Source organism: Aotus nancymaae, unplaced genomic scaffold (genome assembly GCF_030222135.1).
Source record: "Aotus nancymaae isolate 86718 unplaced genomic scaffold, 86718_ANA_hifiasm-v0.15.2.pri h1tg000083l, whole genome shotgun sequence".
Classification (NCBI taxonomy): domain Eukaryota; kingdom Metazoa; phylum Chordata; class Mammalia; order Primates; family Aotidae; genus Aotus; species Aotus nancymaae.
In genome coordinates, this window is record NW_026988498.1 from 2737380 (window position 1) to 2755059 (window position 17680).

A 17680-nucleotide genomic window follows, 5' to 3' on the forward strand; every position below is an offset into this window, starting at 1 on the left:
TGGAAGGACTGAAATGTTCTTTTCTGTGCAGCCATTCAGGGGTTTCTATCAACCTTGGAAAAGGGCATCTGCTCTTATAAAAGTGGACTGAGCAGATTTTATTTTTTGTGTTCATCATATTATAAATTCATCTGGAAGAACAGCAGGGGTCTTGGTTCTTTAGTTGATGTCTGAGCACTTAGAAGGGAGAGAGGCCCTTTTCCTGCTTCCTGCTGCGTCCGCTGCCTGTGTGCCTGGGGTCACGTTTAGGGGAGCGTCTCATCTCTCCAGTGACCTCCTGGAATGTCAGCAGAACCCTGAGTCATTCAGAACCTCCCGCCAGACAGCATGAGGCAGCAATCAGAAACTAACCATTAACTAGCTCCGGGGGCAGCAGGAGGTGAACAAAATTTCCAGCCATTTGACAAAGACCAGTGCTACATTACATAAATGAGGCTGGACTCATTGACCTTGACTTCTCAAGGTGCTCCTATGTGGAAGGTGCTGGGCTATTCTCTGCTGGGTTCTTGGGATTAATTAGACATTGGCCTGACCCTGGCCGGTTGTTGTGTGTGTAGGAAAGGCTGTGAAGGAAGGCCTCTTGGAGGACTCTGGGCTTTGCAGGTGGGCGGAATGTCAGTAGGCAGATAGGACTAGATAGCTTTGGGAGACAGGGTTCCAGGGCTTTCCACGCTGTCTGTGTCACACGGCAGCCACTCCAGCTTGTTACCTTTGTACTGTGGCATCTCTGCTCAGCTGACCCCTCTACCTAAAACTCCTTCTCCAGAGACATTCTTTTCATCAATCAAGACCCAATGCTGGCGTCACTTCCTCCAGGATAACTGCCTCACCTTCCCCAGGCAGAACAAATTGGATTTTTCCCTCTGTGGTGACCTAGCCCTTTATCAAGCTGTATATAGTACTTGCCACCTTATTATATTTTGCTATCTAGACCATCCGTCTTCCTCCTTTGGGCGGGTAGCACCTTGATGGCATGATTGGGCGTGGCTCATGTCATGTCCCTAGAAAACCTGTGTGGCCCTAGCCTGTGGAAGGCATCAGCAAGTGTTTGTGAATCTGGTTGGCCTGATGGTGGGAGGAACCGGGACGGGGCAGCAGCTGTCAGTGCTCACCAATATCCTGTGTTCCTCATCCTTCTGGACACACCCTTAGATCGTGTTATTATCTTTTGTCACTGCCTTTGTGTTAGATGTGAGCATAGCATCAATCCTGGCCATGGAATGTGTCACTTTTAGCCCAGTCTAGAAAAACCTCTGCAGGAGCCCCACTCTCTTCTCCATCTGCTTGCTGATTAGAGAGGGGCATGAGGCTCTCTAGGAGGACAGAGCCACAGATAGCAGAATCAACATCCCTGGTTAGAAAACAAGGCTGTTCCCTGATTGGAAATACTTAATTGGGCTTTTTAAGAGCAAGGCTTTTTTAAAGACAAATTTTATTTCCATAGTTTTTTTTTTTGGGAACAGGTGGTGTTTGGTTATATGCGTAGGTTCTTTAGCAGTGATTTGTGAGATTTTGGTGCACCCATCACTCGAGCAGTAAACACTGAACCCAGTTTGTAGTCTTTTATCCTTTACCCCCTTTCCATCCTTCCCCTGAGTCCCCAAAGTCCATGTGCCATTCTTATACCTTTGCATCCTGATAGCTTAACTCTCACTTACGGGTGAGTACATATGATGTTTGGTTTTCCATTCCTGAGTTACTTAGAATAATACTCTCCAATCCCATCCAGGTTGCCGTGAATGCCACTAATTCCTTCCTTTTTATGGCTGAGTAGTATTCAAATATATATATCTATCTCACAGTTTCTTTATCCACTCACTGATGGGCCTTTGGGTTGGTTCCACATGTTTGCAGTTGTGAATTGGTGAGGCAGAAGCGTTTAATGGGAGAAGTTCCTGAAAGTTTGGGATTGCTTTGTTACAGCAGCCAGCCCTAGTTTAACTTTACTTACTAACACAGAGATGTAGACTGCATCCTAGGGCATACAGAAACAGCTCCCTCTAGCGGTAAGTGAAGCTCAGACTGTGTAGTTTTGATTCTGGACAACCACATGCTCAGCTAAAAACTTGGCACATGGAATTATCTTAATGATTTTAAATGGCTTTGCTATAAATAATCGTCTAAGAACTTATATAAAAAGCTTTTAGGTAATTAAAGCCAATTTTTGACACTTTTTTTAAATCAGAAAGGATTTTGACTCAAGCTGAGAACAGACTAAGGCTCTTCCCAACTGGCGTGTCTGTGTGTTCAGTGTGCGGTAGCCCCACTGAGCCAGGCAGCATCACTTTCTAGCCTGCCCCTCACTGTGCAGACGAAGAAACCGAGACTTCTCTTTCATGCTGAGTAGCTAAACCATGATCTTGATTTGACTAAAATGAAAGCTTCTGAGGGCAATTCATTACTTCAACTGAAAATATAGGAATGTTATGAGGAATAAAGTGCTAAATTATTCTTCCTAATAAAACTAACATTAAAAGAAAAAAAAAACCTTGGCATACCATAGAAGAAGAGAATAACAGATATTGGGGCTCCCATAACAGAATCTTCCATAGAGGCTCAGAGAGCTCGTTGAGGTTTTAAAAAAGTTCTCCTAACTGATACATTCCACTGTTTTTCCCCCCACCCTCCGATTAAACCAAGCAGGGCTCATCTCACTGAAAAGCTGTTGAATCAGGATTTTCTTTCTTTTCTATACTTTTTTTTTTTTTTTTTTGAGATGAGTCTTGCTCTGTCGCCCAGGCTGGAGTGCAGGGGCACAGTCTCAGCTCACTGCAACCTCCACCTCCTGGGTCCAAGTGATTCTCCTGCTTCAGCCTCCCGAGTAGCTGGGTTTGCAGGTGCCCACCACCATGCCTGGCTAATTTTTATATTTTTAGTAGAGATGGGGTTTCACCATGTTGGCCAGGCTGGTCTTGAATTCCTGACCTTGTGATGTGCCCACCTTGACCTCCCAAAGTGCTGGGATTACAGGTGTGAGCCATCACGCCTGGCCTTTTTTTTTTTTTCTTCTTTTTTTAAAGAGATGAGGTCTCACTATATTGCTCAGGCTGGAATGCAGTGACTATTCACAGGCACCGTCATAGCACATTATAGGTTTGCATTCTTGGGCTCAAGTGATCCTCCGGCCTCAGCCTCCCAAATAGCTGGGACTACAGGCACACACCACCATGCCCAGCTGAATTTTATCATGGAAATGATCACAGTGGAGATGGTTGTGTAATGTTGTAAAATCTGTTTTCCTGCTAGAGAGAAAGCATGGACTAGCTGAGGGCATGGAAGAGAATTGGTGGTGACCGGATTCAGGCTCAGATCCCTGGCTTCTCCTCTTTGGGTCAGATTCTCAAGAGATCATAAGAACCCCTCCGCTGGCTCTCGAATTCTCCATGCATAAGATGCCCTTGGGGGGCTCAGTGTCCGTTTCCAGGTTCCCCCTGCATGGTCTGACTCAGTGTGTCTGTTGGGAACATGGCACCTTAAAATTACTATTCTGATTGTGCTAGCACCATGGCCTTAGTAAATTAAAGGGATTCCGGAGCAGCTGTGGCCATAGCTGCAGATGTAGTGAGGCTGGGCTTAGCCCCTCCATCCAATGGGCCAGGCTACCCTTCAGGGAAGACTAGCATAGACCTAAGGCCGCGCTAGGCCAGCTGACTCTCTTTCTGTGAGGACAAGATAAAAGCTCCTTGAAATCAAATCATCACTAAGAAGGTGCAGTAAGAGGGGGAGTGAGCTTTAAAGTAACCAAGCATTTACTCAAAAGAGGAGAAGACAATTCAGAGGTGAGGGAGTTTACCCTGATTTGGCAAAATCATGCCATATTCTGCCATCAGCAAATGCAGGAGCTACGTTCAGTTCAGCGATAAAACAGTACAGAAAGTTCCTTTGTCTTCATATGTCTGAATGTTTGGTTATGAAATTTAGACCTTCCATGTGTGGGGTTTAATCGGAACTTCTGTGGAGTGATTTATTTTTCTCACTCGCCCCATATTTTCCTGCTGTGCTAGTTTTTCTATTTATTTATTTGGGATGGAGTTTGGCTCTTCTTGCCCAGGTTGGAGTGCAGTGGCACGATCTCGGCTCACTGCAACCTCCATCTCCCAGGTTCAAGTGATTCTTCTGCCTAACCTCCTGAGTAGCTGGGATTACAGGTACACACCACCACATCTGGCTAATTTTTTTGTATTTTTAGTAGAAACAGGATTTCACCATGTTGGCTGGGCTGGTTTCAAACTCCAGATATCAGGTGATCCACCCTCCTTGGCCTCTCAAAGTGCTGGGATTACAGGTGTGAGCCACTGCGCCCAGCCAAGTTGTTTGATTTAATCAAGACAATTCTGTGTCTATTGCCTTGGGAGGTGTGTGTATGGGGGATAGAACATGACTCAAAGCAGAAGTAGGTTTCCTTGGCTTTATTCTTCCCAAAGCCTATGTCCTTATGTGAATGGTGAGGAGGCCTGGCCATCTTGAGACAACAAGCTGCCCCACCTCCATCCCTGCTGTGGCTACTGAGTCCAGAAGCTGAGGAACTTGGAGTCCAGTGTTTGAGGGCAGGAAGCAGCCAGCACGGGAGAAAGATGGAGGCCGGAAGACTTAGCCTACTGACTACAGTATAAGCCCTGGGTCAGACGAAAGAGCAGAGGGTGGTGGACAAGCGAGAAATAAAGCAAGGCAGAGGCACTGGAGAGCGGAGCTGTAGCCATATCAGACCAACCTGGTTCCGTTTTTATGCAACATAGTTGTGAGTTGTTTTTCAATTACCTTGGACCCCCAGGTTGAAGTTTAAGTAACCTGACCATGCCCAGGTGAACCAAGTGTGCAACCATGGGTGGAACCTAAATGCTCAGACCAAGCAGTAGGGACTGATTTAAGGAGCGAACACTGCAGGCAGGATCCACGATCCGATCAGATTGGACCCTGGTAACACCCCATGGCAGGGTCCAGTCAGATCATGCCTCCCAGCATCATCTCTTTGCAAGATCCAGTGAGATCACGCCTCATTACCTTATGCTTATAAAACCCATCGCAACCCCCAGTTCATGGAGACGGAGCTGAGAGCTTCCTCCTCTCTCCTTGTCAGTTGACTCACAATACATCTTTCTCACTGTAAAAATCCAGTGCTTCAGCATTACAGATTTGTTAAGGTGTATTTTATGACCCAGAATATGATCTGTCTTGATGAATGTTCCATGTGAGCTTGAGAAGAATTGTATTTTGCTGCTGTTGAAAGAATTATTAATAAATGTCAATTAGATTCTGTTGACTGATGGTGCTGTTCAGTTCTATTTTGTTCTTACTGATTTTCTGCCTGCTAGACTATTTTTTATACAAGGGTGTTGAAGTCTTCAACTATAATTGTGAATTCATCTATTTTCCTTGAAGTCCTATCGTTTGTTGCCTCACGTATTTTGATTCTCTGTTATTAGGCACATATACATTAAAAACGGTTATGTCTTCTTAGAGAATTGACCCCTTTATCACTTGTAATGTCCCTCTTTATTGCTGATAATTTTTTTTGCTCTGAAATCTGCTTTGTCTGTAATTAATATAGCTACTCTAGCTTCCTTTGGATTAGTGTTAGCGTAGACTATTGGTTAGTAACTTTCTTCATCCTTTTACTTCAAAATTTTTCATTATGGCATAATATACACAATGAAATTTACCATTTTAACTATTTAATGTGTATAGTTTAGTGGCATTAGGAATATTCAGAGTGTTTGACAACTATCATCACTGTCCATTCCCAGAACTTGGAAACAAGAACTCTGAACTCATTTAACTACAACTCCCAATATCCCTCTCCTCCATCTCCAGCCCCTGGTGGCCTCTATTTTACATTCGTTCTCTATACATTTCCTATTCTAGCTACCTCATGTAAGTACAATCACACAATGTTTGTCCTTGTGTCTTTGGTTTATTTCACTTACCACCGTGTTTTCAAAGTTTATCCATGTTGTAGCATAAATCAGGATTTTATTCCATTTTTAAGGTTGAATAATATTCCACTGCCTGTGTACCACATGTTGTTTATCCATTCATCGATCAGTGGACTTTTGGGTTATTTCTACTTTTTGGCTATTGCCAATAATGCTGCTATGAACATCGGTATACAAGTATCTGCTTAACCTCCTGCTTTCAGTTCTTTGGGGTATGAATCTGGAAGTGGAAGGATGGATCATATGGTAATTTTATGTCTAAGTTTTTGAGGAATTGCCAAACTGTTTCACAGCAGCAACACCATTTTTATTTCTATCAGCAGTGCACAAGTGTTTCAATCTCTTTCTCTTTTCTTTTCTTTTTTTTTTGTTTTGAGACGGAGTTTTGCTCTTGTTGCCCAGGCTGGAGTGCAATGGTGTGATATTGGCTCACTGCAACCTCTGCCTCCCAGATTCAAGTGATTCTCCTGCCTCAGCCTCTTGAATAGCTGGGATTACAGGCATGTGCCACCACATTCAGCTAATTTTGTATTTTTAGTAGAGCTGGGGTTTTACCATGTTGGTCAGGCTGGTTTCAAACTCCTGACCTCAAGTGATCCACCTGCCTCAGCCTCCCAAACTGTTGGGATTACAGGCATGAGACACCATGCCCAGCTCAGTCTCTTTACTTAAAAAACTTGTGGTAATAACATTTTATGTGAGGTCTACCCTCTTATCCAATTTTTGGGTGTACAATGCATTATTGTTGACTCTAGGTACAATGTTCTACAGCAGATCTCTAGAGCGTGTTCATCTTGCTTGACTAAGACAGACTTCATGTCTATTGATTAATGAGTCCCTATTTCCCCTTCCTCCCAACTCCTGGCAACCACTATTCCACTGTTTGAGTCTATGAATTTAACTATTTTAGATACCTTGTGTAAGTGGAATCGTGCAGTATTTGTCTTTCTGTGACTGGTTTATTTCACTTAGCATAATGTTCTCAACTTTTATCCATGTTGTCACACAAAATTTTCTTCTTTTTTAAGACTGAATAGTATTTCGTTGTGTGTATGTACTACATTTTAAAATCCGTTCATCTGTTGACCATCCTCTTACTTTTAATCTATTTATGTCTTTATGCTTAATTTGGGTCTCTTGTAGGCAACAGATAGTTGGGTCTTGTTTTTTAATCCACTCTGACAGTCTTTTATTTTATTTTATTATTTATTTATTTTGAGATGGAGTCTCACTCTGTCACCCAAACTGGAGTGGAGTGACGTGATCTCAGCTGTTTGCAACCTCTGCCTCCCAGGTTCAAGTGATACTCATGCCTCAGCCTCCTAAATAGCTGGGATTACAGGTGTAGGCCACTGTGCCCAGTTAATTTTTGTATGTTTAGTAGAGATGGGGTCTTACCATGTTGACCAGGCTGGTCTCAAACTTCTGGCCTCACGCAATCCATCTGCCTCAGCCTCCCAAAGTGGTGGGATTATATACATGAGCCACTGTGCCCAGCCAGTCTTTGCTTTTAATTGGTGTATTTAGACCATTCACATTTAAAGAGATTATTTTCATAATTGGCTTAATATCTACTGTATTCATAACTATTTTCTATTTATTATCTCATTGTCCCTGCTCTTGTTTTTTTCCACTCTTATTCTGCATTATCTGGTTTTAACTGAGCATCTTACACGATTTCATTATCTTCCCTCTCTTAGATTACCGATTATACTTCTTCTTTTATATTTTTAAGTGGTTGCCCTAGAATTTTCAATATACATTTAAACTTATCCAGTTTTACTTGCAAATAACATTGAACTACTTCACAGGTAGCGCAAGTATAGTTGTGTGCTGCATAATGACGTTTCAGTCAATGACAGGCTGCATATATGATGGTGCTTCCGTAAGAGATTATAATACTGCTTTTTTTTTGAGATGGAGTCTCACTCTGTCACCCAGGCCAGAGTGCAGTGGCACAATCTCAGCTCACTACAACCTCCAACTCCTGGGTTCAAGCAATTCTCCTGCCTCAGCCTCCTGAGTAGCTGGATTACAAGTGCCTGCCACCACCATGCCAGGCTAACTTTTGTATTTTTAGTAGCGACATGGTTTCACCATGTTGACCAGGCTAGTCTTGAACTCCTGACCTCAAGTGTCTGCCCGCCTGGGCCTCTTAAAGTGCTGGGATTACAGGCGTGAGCCACCAAGCCTAGTTGAGATTATAGTATTGTACCTTTCTGATGTTGCCTATCTATTTAGATAAACAAGTACTTACCATAGTGTAACAATTGCCTACGGTATTTAGTACAGAAACGTGCTGTACAGGATTTTATCCTAGGAACGATAGGCTGTACAATATAGCCTAGGTGTGCTGTAGGCTATGCTATCTAGGTTTGTATAAGTAGACTGTGATGTTTGCCGAAGGACAAAATTACCTAATGACACCTATCTCAGAATATGTCTCTGCCATTAAGTGACACCTGGCTGTACCTGATAGCAGAGTGCTCCCAGTTCTTCCCTCTTGTCCCTTATATGATTGCTGTCATTAATTTCACTTATCTATAAGCTATAATCACCAAGTACATTATTACTATTATTATTTTGGACAAATTGCTATCTGTTAGATCAATTAAGAATAAGAAAAAGAAAGATTTTATTTACTTTCATTCATTCATCCTCCATCCTTTTCTTGATGTAGTTTGAGTTTCTGACCCATATTGTTTTCCTTCTCTCTGAAAAACTTCTTTTAATATTTCTTGTAAGGCAGTTCTATTAGAGTCAGATTTCCTCAATATTTTTCTGGGAGCGTCTTTATTTCTCCTTCACTTCTGAAAGCTAATTTCACTAGGTACATTATTCTAGATTGATTTTTTTCTTCCAACACTTTAAGTATTTCACTCCACTTTCTTCTTGCTTGCATGCGTTTCAAAAAGAAGTCCAATATACTTTTTAATCCCAGTTCCTCTGTAGGTAAGGTGTTTTTTTCTTTCATCTGGCTTCTTTCAAGATTTTCTTTTTGTCTATTTTTTGTTTTTTTTTGAGACTGAGTCTTGCTCTGTTGCCCAGGCTGGAGTGCGGTGGCTCAATCTTGGCTCACTACAACCTCCACCTTCCGGGTTTAAGTGATTCTTCTGCCTCAGCCTCCTGAGTAGCTGGGATTATAGGCACCCACCACCACGCCCAGCTACCTTTTTTTGTATTTTTAGTAGAGACGGAGTTTTGCCATGTTGGCTAGGCTGTTTTCAAACTCCTGACCTCAGGTGATCTGCCTGCCTCAGCCTCCCAAAGTGCTGGGATCACAGGCATGAGCCACCATGCCTGGCCTGTCTTTGATTTTCTAGATGTACATTTCTTTGATATTTATCCTGCTTGGTGTATTTATCCTCCTCTGATCTTCCTGGTTTTGTGGTTTGGTATCTGTCATTAATTTTGGAAAATTTTTATCCATTATTACTTCAAATTTTTTTTTTTGTCTCTTTCTCTTTTTTCTGTCTGGTATTCCCATTACATGTTTGTTGCATACATGAATTTATTTTTTAACTTTATATGTACATATTTAATTAAAATAGAATAGGCATAAATCAAAAAGAAGAAAAAAATCAGGATAAAGTGTCACTGTCATTTTGTTTGCAAGGAGGAATCAGGAAATGGAACGAATTACCAGAAAAATATTCTAAGACTGTCTGAAGTGGCTAGGTTACATAATCTTAGGAGTCAAATGCCAAAGTTAAGTATTATACCACTTAATCCACAATGAAAAAAAAAAGAGGCATCAGAAGTTTATCCTGTTTAGGCTGGGTGTGGTGGCTCACGCCTATAATCCCAGCACTTTGGGAGGCCAAGGTGGGTGGATCACTTGAGGTCAGGAATTCAAGACCAGCCTGGCCAACATAGTGAAACCCGGTCTCCACAAAAAATAAAAAAACTAGCCAGGCATGGTGCACTCCTATAATCCCAGCTACTGGAGAGGCTGAGGCAGGAGAATCGCTTGAGCCCAGGAGGCAGAGGTTGTGGTGAGCAGAGGTTGTATTGAGCAGGGATTGTGCCACTCTGCACTCCAGCCTGGGCAGCAGAGTAGGTGAGACTACGTCCCACACACTAAAAAGTTTGTCCTGATTAATATAATAATTATTACATGAAATCTGTAGTGCTACTGGCAACTTTCAGAAGAAAGAAGTTTCCATTATGTATTGACTAGAAAATCTCAAATTCAACTAAGCAGCTATGCTATGCTATAGCTCATTAAATACCACGAAACTGTTCTGGGCTAGTGTATATTTCAGGTTAATCGAGAACTACATTTTGGGTTTTAGAAAGGCAGTAATAATTATATTTCGGCTTTTAGTCTAGATGCTTAACACAGTTAAGCACATTAAGTGAAGGTAGTTAAGATTTAAGAACAATCATTATGATCTCTTGTGACCTACATACACTGTTTAATGCTTACATGAAATGAAACCAGTGGTTTTGTTTTTGGTTTTTTGTTTTTTTCTTGAGATGGAGTCTCACTCTATTACTTAGGCTGGCATGCAGTGACTTGATGTTGGCTCACTGCAACCTCCACCTCCTGGGTTCAAGCGATTCTGCTGCAAGGATGAGTAGCTGGGATTACAGGCGTGTGCCACCATGCCCAGGTAATTTTTGTATTTTTAGTAGAGACAAGGTTTCGCCATGTTGGCCAGACTGGTCTCTAACTCCTGACCTCAAATGATCCTTCCACCTTGGCCTCTCAAAGTGCTGGGATTACAGCTGTGAGCCAAGGCACTCAGCCGAAGCTGGTGTTCTTGACTGGCATTTTATACACACATACACAGAATTAAAAAAAAAAATCAAGCGCAATCATTCTAAGTGTACTATGGTAGCATGTGTTAAAAATGCAAATATGCCATAGAACTAAAGTAACATGAACAGCACTACTCATTACCTAGGAGAAAGGTGAATGCTAAGCCTGTGTCAGTCATTCTAACCACAACGGCTTATAAAAGCATTAAGTTTCCAGGAGAGAAACTATTCCAGGAAAGTCAGTAAATCTCTCGAAAGTTTCAGCTCTGTAAAACCAGGATAAGGCTACAGCTCCCTTGAAATCTGAACAAGGTATCAGATGAAACAGTAAGATTCCCAGCCATAATGTGAGATAGAAAGGTCCTCAGGCAGCATAGACTCACTAATGCCAGGAAAGCTTCATGTGCAGAATACAGAAGTTGCCTAAGAAAGAAACTGGAGACGTTCAGCTACATTTCCGTCATGCGGTGCATTTTAAACCTCAGGAATGGTGTGATCGATTAGGCTTTTCAGCATGCTTGGTGTCATCTGCTGAATTATATGTTTAAAGATGAAAGCAGATGTGATTGTAATGGTAAGTACAGTCCCAGATATTGGCAGTATGTCTACCATTTGAGAATCCTTCAATCCAATGACATTCTTTCTGTTGATTTCACAGATGTTATGTTCTGTGAGAAGACCATTTCTGGCTACAGAACTTTCTTTCTCTTTATTTTTTTTTTTTGAGATGGAGTTCTTGTTGTCCAGGCTGGAGTGCAATATGGTGCGATCTTGGCTCACCACAACCTCTGCCTCCCAGATTCATGCAATTCTGCCTCAACCTCCCGAGTAACTGGGATTACAGGCATGTGCCACCATGCCTGGCTAATTGTTTTTTGTTTTTGTTTTTGTTTTAGTAGAGAAGGGGTTTCTCCATGTTGGTCAGACCATCTTGAACTCCCGACCTCAGGTTATTTGCCTGCCTCGGCCTCCCAAAGTGTTGGGATTACAGGTGTGAGCCACTGCACTTGGCCTAGAATGGTCTTTCACTATGGATGTTGTTTTTTTCTTTCTTTTCTTTTGGAGATGGAGTCTCACTCTCTTGCCCAGGCTGGAGTGCAGTGGTGCAATCTTGGCTCACCACATCCTCTGCCTCCTGGATTCAAACAGTTCTCCTGCTGACGCTCAGCCTCCTGAGTAGCTGGGATTACAGTTGTGCACCAGCATGCCTGGCTAATTTTTAGTGGAGATGGGGTTTCGCCCCGTTGGCCAGGTTGGTCTCAAACTCCTGACATCAGGTGATCTGCCTGCCTTGGCCTCCCAAAGTGTTGAGATTACAGGCATGAGCCACCACGTCTGGCCCATTTTTTCATTTTAAAAGACGAAACCAACATGTCCAGTGCTATCCTTGTGGCTGGTAATTGTCCATTCAAAGGGCCTGTCATGAATGGTCATAGTAATCTTCTCTCCAAAAGCCTGTTTGAGCACCTTCTGCGCTTTATCAGAGCTCCAGCCTGCACAATTTTCACATTGATCTGGAGTACTTGGTCCCCAAATCTCAGACCAACCAATGAGGCTGAAGAATTAGCCTTGACTAGCTGAACACATATACCATTATCTATTGCTTTAAGCCTGAGTCCAATTTTTCCATCTTGATCCTTACACAACATGGCTTCATGAATCCCTTGCTTAATTTCTGCTCTACAAATTCCAATATCATTATCAGTTAGAGGAGCCATTATTATATCGTTCATACTGGAAGGTCTTGCTACCAACTGCCCCTGAACTTGTGCTCCAGAAACCATAGCCATATTTGCACATATTTCTTCTTCATTTAAACTCAAGCCAATGTATTGAGAGAGCTCTGGATATAGTTTGGGATAGAGGTTTCCATTTTGAGAGATGTAAACAGAAGCTTCTGACAAAATTGCTGGGTTGGCAAGGTTTACAGAAAAAGCAGTGAATTCATCTGTTCTCACACTGCTAATAAAGGGATACCTGAGACTGGGTAATTTATAAAGGAAAGAAGTTTAATTGACTCCCAGTTCAACGTGGCTGGGGAGGCCTCACAATCATGGCGGAAAGCAAAGGAGGAGCTAAGTCGTGTCTTACATAGCAGCAGGCAGGAGAGTGTGTGTAGGGGAACTACCATTTATAAAGCCATCAGATCTCATGAGACTTATTCACTATCACAAGAACAGCATGGGAAAGACCTGCCTTCAGGATTCAATTACCTCCCACTGGGTACCTCCCATGATACAAGGGAATTATGGGAGCTACAATTTGAGATTTGGGTGGGGACACAGCCAAACCATATTAAGCAGTTTGAGCCTGAAGTATTTTGTCCACTTTCAAGTCTTCAAGAGACGGAGAGAGAGACATTTTTGCAGGATTCATTTAGACCACAAGGACCTGTTTGCCACTGCCACCTCCAGTCACTCTGCATAAGTAAGTTTTAGATGTCAAGCCTCTCCTTTTGATTCTTTCTTAGGGTTTCCATCTCTGCCTCCATTCCCCCTCTGCTCTTGCATGTTGTCCAACTTTTCTATTAGAGCCTTTAGCATATTAATCAGTTATTTTTCATTTCTGGTCTGATAATCCCCAAATCTCTGCCATACCTGGGTTTGTGTATGATGCTTGCTTTGTTTCTTCAGAATGTGTGGGTTTTTTTTTGTTTTTTATTATACCGTGTAATTTTCTGTTGAAAGTCAGATATAATGTATCAGGTAAAAGGAACTCATGTAGATAGGTCTCTAGAATGTTTTGTTTAACACCTTGAGTCACAGATGTTCCTGAAGACCTGTCTCTCTTCTGCTGATGACTTCCTGGGGGTATCAGTCTGTTTATCTGTCAAGAATGTGAATGAACAAACATATACATTTCACTTCCAGACTGAAGAACCTCTCTTCTGGTAAGTATGGAACTTACCAGAACAGAAAGAAGGGGAGAGGAAGGAGACTTCTTGGCTAGCAGTCTGTTTATCTTATAAATCAGTCTGATCTCTTGAGCAAAAGTTGAAGGGAAAAGGTGGAGGTGATACTGTGACCTGGCCTAGGAAGTCTAGGCTTAAGCCAAGCCAAACATATTTCTCCTCTGTCTCAACTCTTTGAGCTCAGTTCTGCTTCTCCTGTAGGTTACCCTAGATTACCCTGGGCAGTGCCCATGGAAACTGGCTCAAGAAAGGGAAGTAGGAGAATGGCAGGGTGCAGAGTCCACTTCTTCTATGGTTCAGGGTGTTCTTTTTTTTTTTTTTTGAGACAGGGTCTTGCTCTTTGCCCAGGAATTCAGTGGTGTGATCACAGCTCACTACAGCCTTCTACTCCTGGGGTCAGGAGATGCTCTTGTCTCATCCTCCCTAGTAGCTGGTACTGTAGGCACACAACCATATCTGGCTGATTTTTAAAATATTTTTGCAGAGATGGGGTCTTGCTATATTTCCCTGTCTAGTGTTGAACTTCTGGCCTCAAGCAATCCTCCTGCCTCTGCCTCCCAGTGTGTTGGGATTACAGGTGTGAGCCACTACACTTGGCCTTGTTCAGTGCATTTTCAGGGCATCCTGAAAGGTCAGGCCTAGATCTTGGGAAGCTGCTTAGGAGCATTCTAGCTTTGAATGGTCCTGAATGTCTTTGTGGTCTTCCAGATGGATCTCTAACGCACCCCAACACAGGTGCTCCCTGAAAACATACTGGATCTGTTGGTGCCAAAAAGCAATGCAGCATTTGGTGGCTGCAAGGATGCCAATCGTTTTGAAAAGCTTATAGTGCTGTGGCAACCGTTGCTTAGGTGATCTGACATCTTATTTTCTCCACGTGATTCTAAGCTCCTGAGGACATGTCTGGGCCATCTCTGTTGGCCGCATAGCCTACAACCCGTGCCGATGCATCCTGATTTCATTTCCTTCTCGATGTAGTGAAAACACCCAAATTATATCGATTGCCTCCTCTTTAGGTTGACAAAGAAAACTTTTAGATTCTGTTTTTCCTAGTGTTTCCTTTGTAGGATTGGAAATGATGGCCTTGATAGCGAGCTCCGTGGTTAGTGAAGCGTTAATGGCTCACACTCCTGGGGAGACACGTGAGTTGATACCATGTACTCTGCATGCAAATTTCAGAAATGGTATTTGCTTTTTTCAATGATGGTTGTGTTGTTCTAGATAAACCAGCTCCTATTCCTGTCTTTACTCAGAGGTAGATAGGATTCTTCCTTGGGCACCAACAGCCCTGACTAGGATTTACAGGCAGGGGTGAGTTAGCTGACCCAGGAGGGTGGCATCCCACAGTCAGAACAGAGAGAGACTCACTGGCATGTGCTGGGTCCCCTCGTTGTCCCAGCGTTCCTCTGTGCAGATGGCATAGCTGAGTCAATGCGCTGCCGTAAGTCACAGGCTGTGGGAGGTGAACTTGAGCCTCACTCTGACATTGATCTTTTGCAGGGATATATTGTTAGTTCCCATCTGTTAAGACCGATGAAGGGTAATAATTTACTGGCCTCAAGTTTCTCTTCTCTTTGATTTCACTACCTCTGCTCCTTATACAGGAATCACTCAACCTCGACTTTTCAGAAATTTACCCAATTTTATACTCTTCGTGTCTCCTGGGCTTAGAACCCCTTACCTCCAACCTTGCTCCCTGGCTAACTTCTACCCTTCCTTCAAAGCACAGCAGAGATGGCAGCCCCTTTCTGAAACGGTCCCCAGTTTCTAGGCAGAGTGAAGGCTGAGGCTGTGTGGAGGGTGGCACTTAGCCCCTGGTTTGGAGCGCCACGTCGGCTTCACTGTCTGCTGAGCATTTTAAGGCATCATGTGGGCTTTTCTGGGCTTGCATCCCAGAGTCTAGCACAGTGCCTGCTCAGAATATTCCACTGAAGCTTTTTTGTTAGTGAAGAGGGAGGACTACTAAGCCTTGCCAGGTCTGATGGTACTGAGATCACTGAAATGTTTTCTGCCTTTGCGGAATTCCCATTGTAGTCAGGGTCAGTGCCCATGGCTTGGCACTTGCAGGTTCTGTGGTTGTTTGGTGCCTTGTTTGTCTCTTCGGACGGGACGGGAGCACTCCAGGGCAGCAGCTGTTCCTCATGTTCCTCTCACATCCTCTCCAGCCTTCCTGTGTGCACTCAAGCCACACAATGAACGCCTGCCTTTGCCCACAAGACTGAGAACTCTTCAGAGTGAGACTGTGTCTTATGCATTTTCACTGTGCTTGGCACATAACACATGTTTGATGAATACTTGTATGTATTGAATAGGTGGTAGATTCTAGAGACATAGTGAGCTCAGCTCAAGCTCAGTTGCATCAGGGAAGGACCTGATGTGATTTCTCTACACCTATCTTCCTTTCAGATAGGAGCCCAAAACAAAAATGTGTATTTTTTTTTTGTGTGTGTGTGTTTTTTAAATGTGATCTTTCTTGGCTTCTGCATGGGAAAGTCATCTTCGAAATTTAGAAAAACTCTAAGACTGTTGGAAGGCACCTTGGACATCACATCTCCCCAGTGCCCTCTTTCTGCATAGAAAGGGTGCTTGAGGTAATGGGACGTCATGACTCTTGTGAGATAACCGAGGAACCGAGCAGAGATGAAAACTCAGGCTTCCTCGGATCTGGTCCAGGGCATGTGGATACGATCAAGCATAGGTCTCACCTGACAAAGCACAAATAGTTGTTTGCCAGCAACTATTTGTTTATTACTTCATTTTTGTTTTTATCTTCTAAAATTCAGCCTAAACTCTTTTAGGATTTGTGGACTGTTCAAACCTTACGAGACTGACGAATACGTATATGCTGCATGAGGAATACATTGATTTATTTACAGAGGTAGCAGAAACTTAATGCAAAAACAAACAAGAAAAAGAAGAAAAAGAAATACAAGTCTAGACTAGTTTTATTCATAAATAGAGAATGAAGATTCTAATAAAAATATGAGCACGTGGTGCAATATAGCATCATCCCACCATGACGAAGTAAGGTTTAGTCAAAGAGTGCAATAATGGTTTCATATTACAATTTTTATTAGTTTAAATATTACATAAATGGGTCCAGTAAAAAAAAAAAAACAACGATGTCAATCAATGCTGAAATAGCATTTATTTACTCTTGATGAAAATACATAAATCAAGAAAATGACAAATAAGTGTTGATGGTGAGTTCTAGCCAGTAGAACAGAATAGGAGTGAAGCGTTCCAGCTCTTAGCTGAGGCTTCTAAGACACCTGTGCTCCCCACAGTCTCGCCTGTGGCTGGCTGGATCCAGATGAAAAGGAGAGTGCAGGGGATGGCAGAGACTCAAGATGAAAGGATCCTGGGTCCCTGAGTCACCATGTGGAGAAGCCATCAACACAGAGTGCTACTGTGATCTGTTTTCTAAGCAAAGAGTTTTAGCGCTCCAGAGACACATTGTTTCTTAAAGTGAAGAATCCTTCTTAAAGACAAACTGTGCAAATCTGGATTTTCAGATTGTTTACTTACTGCAATAACAGATAGACTTAGGAAAGCTCCCTTCTATTTTCGCTGGAAAGCACTGATGTAACTGATGACAACTTGACCCAGCAGGGCAGTTAGTCTACTCTATAGGGAGCAGACCTAAACCCGTGTTACTTGAGACGTGGTAGATTTGGGGTCATGGGTCCCCACAGCTCAGCACACCCTAAGAATCCTTCTGTCTTTCTGTCTTTCTGTACAGCATTGCATATCCCTCTGCAGGCCTATATCCTCTGTGGGCTAGTACTACCATTAAATATTAATCATATCTAATATGTTCTTTTTATCTCTTAGCCACCATGCCTAGCTCATTTTTACAGTTTTAGAAGAGACAAGGTTTCACCATGTTGTCCAGGCTGGTCTCAAACTCCTGATCTCAAGTGATCTGCCCTCCTTGTCCTCCAAAAGTGCTGGGATTGCATGCATGAGCCACCGTCTCTTACCATTTTAAATTGAAAATATTAGGAATCCCTTTTTTTTTTTTTTTTTGTAGAGATGACATCTTACTATGTTGCCTAGGCTGGCCTGGCCT

At 42.7% G+C, this 17680-nt stretch overlaps 1 pseudogene; it reads right to left on the reverse strand.

Annotated features, from left to right (window-relative positions):
• Positions 1 to 11171: 11171 nt before the first annotated feature.
• Positions 11172 to 13116, reverse strand: LOC105710903 (syntenin-1-like; annotated as a pseudogene).
• Between the last annotated feature and the right edge of the window lie 4564 nt (positions 13117 to 17680).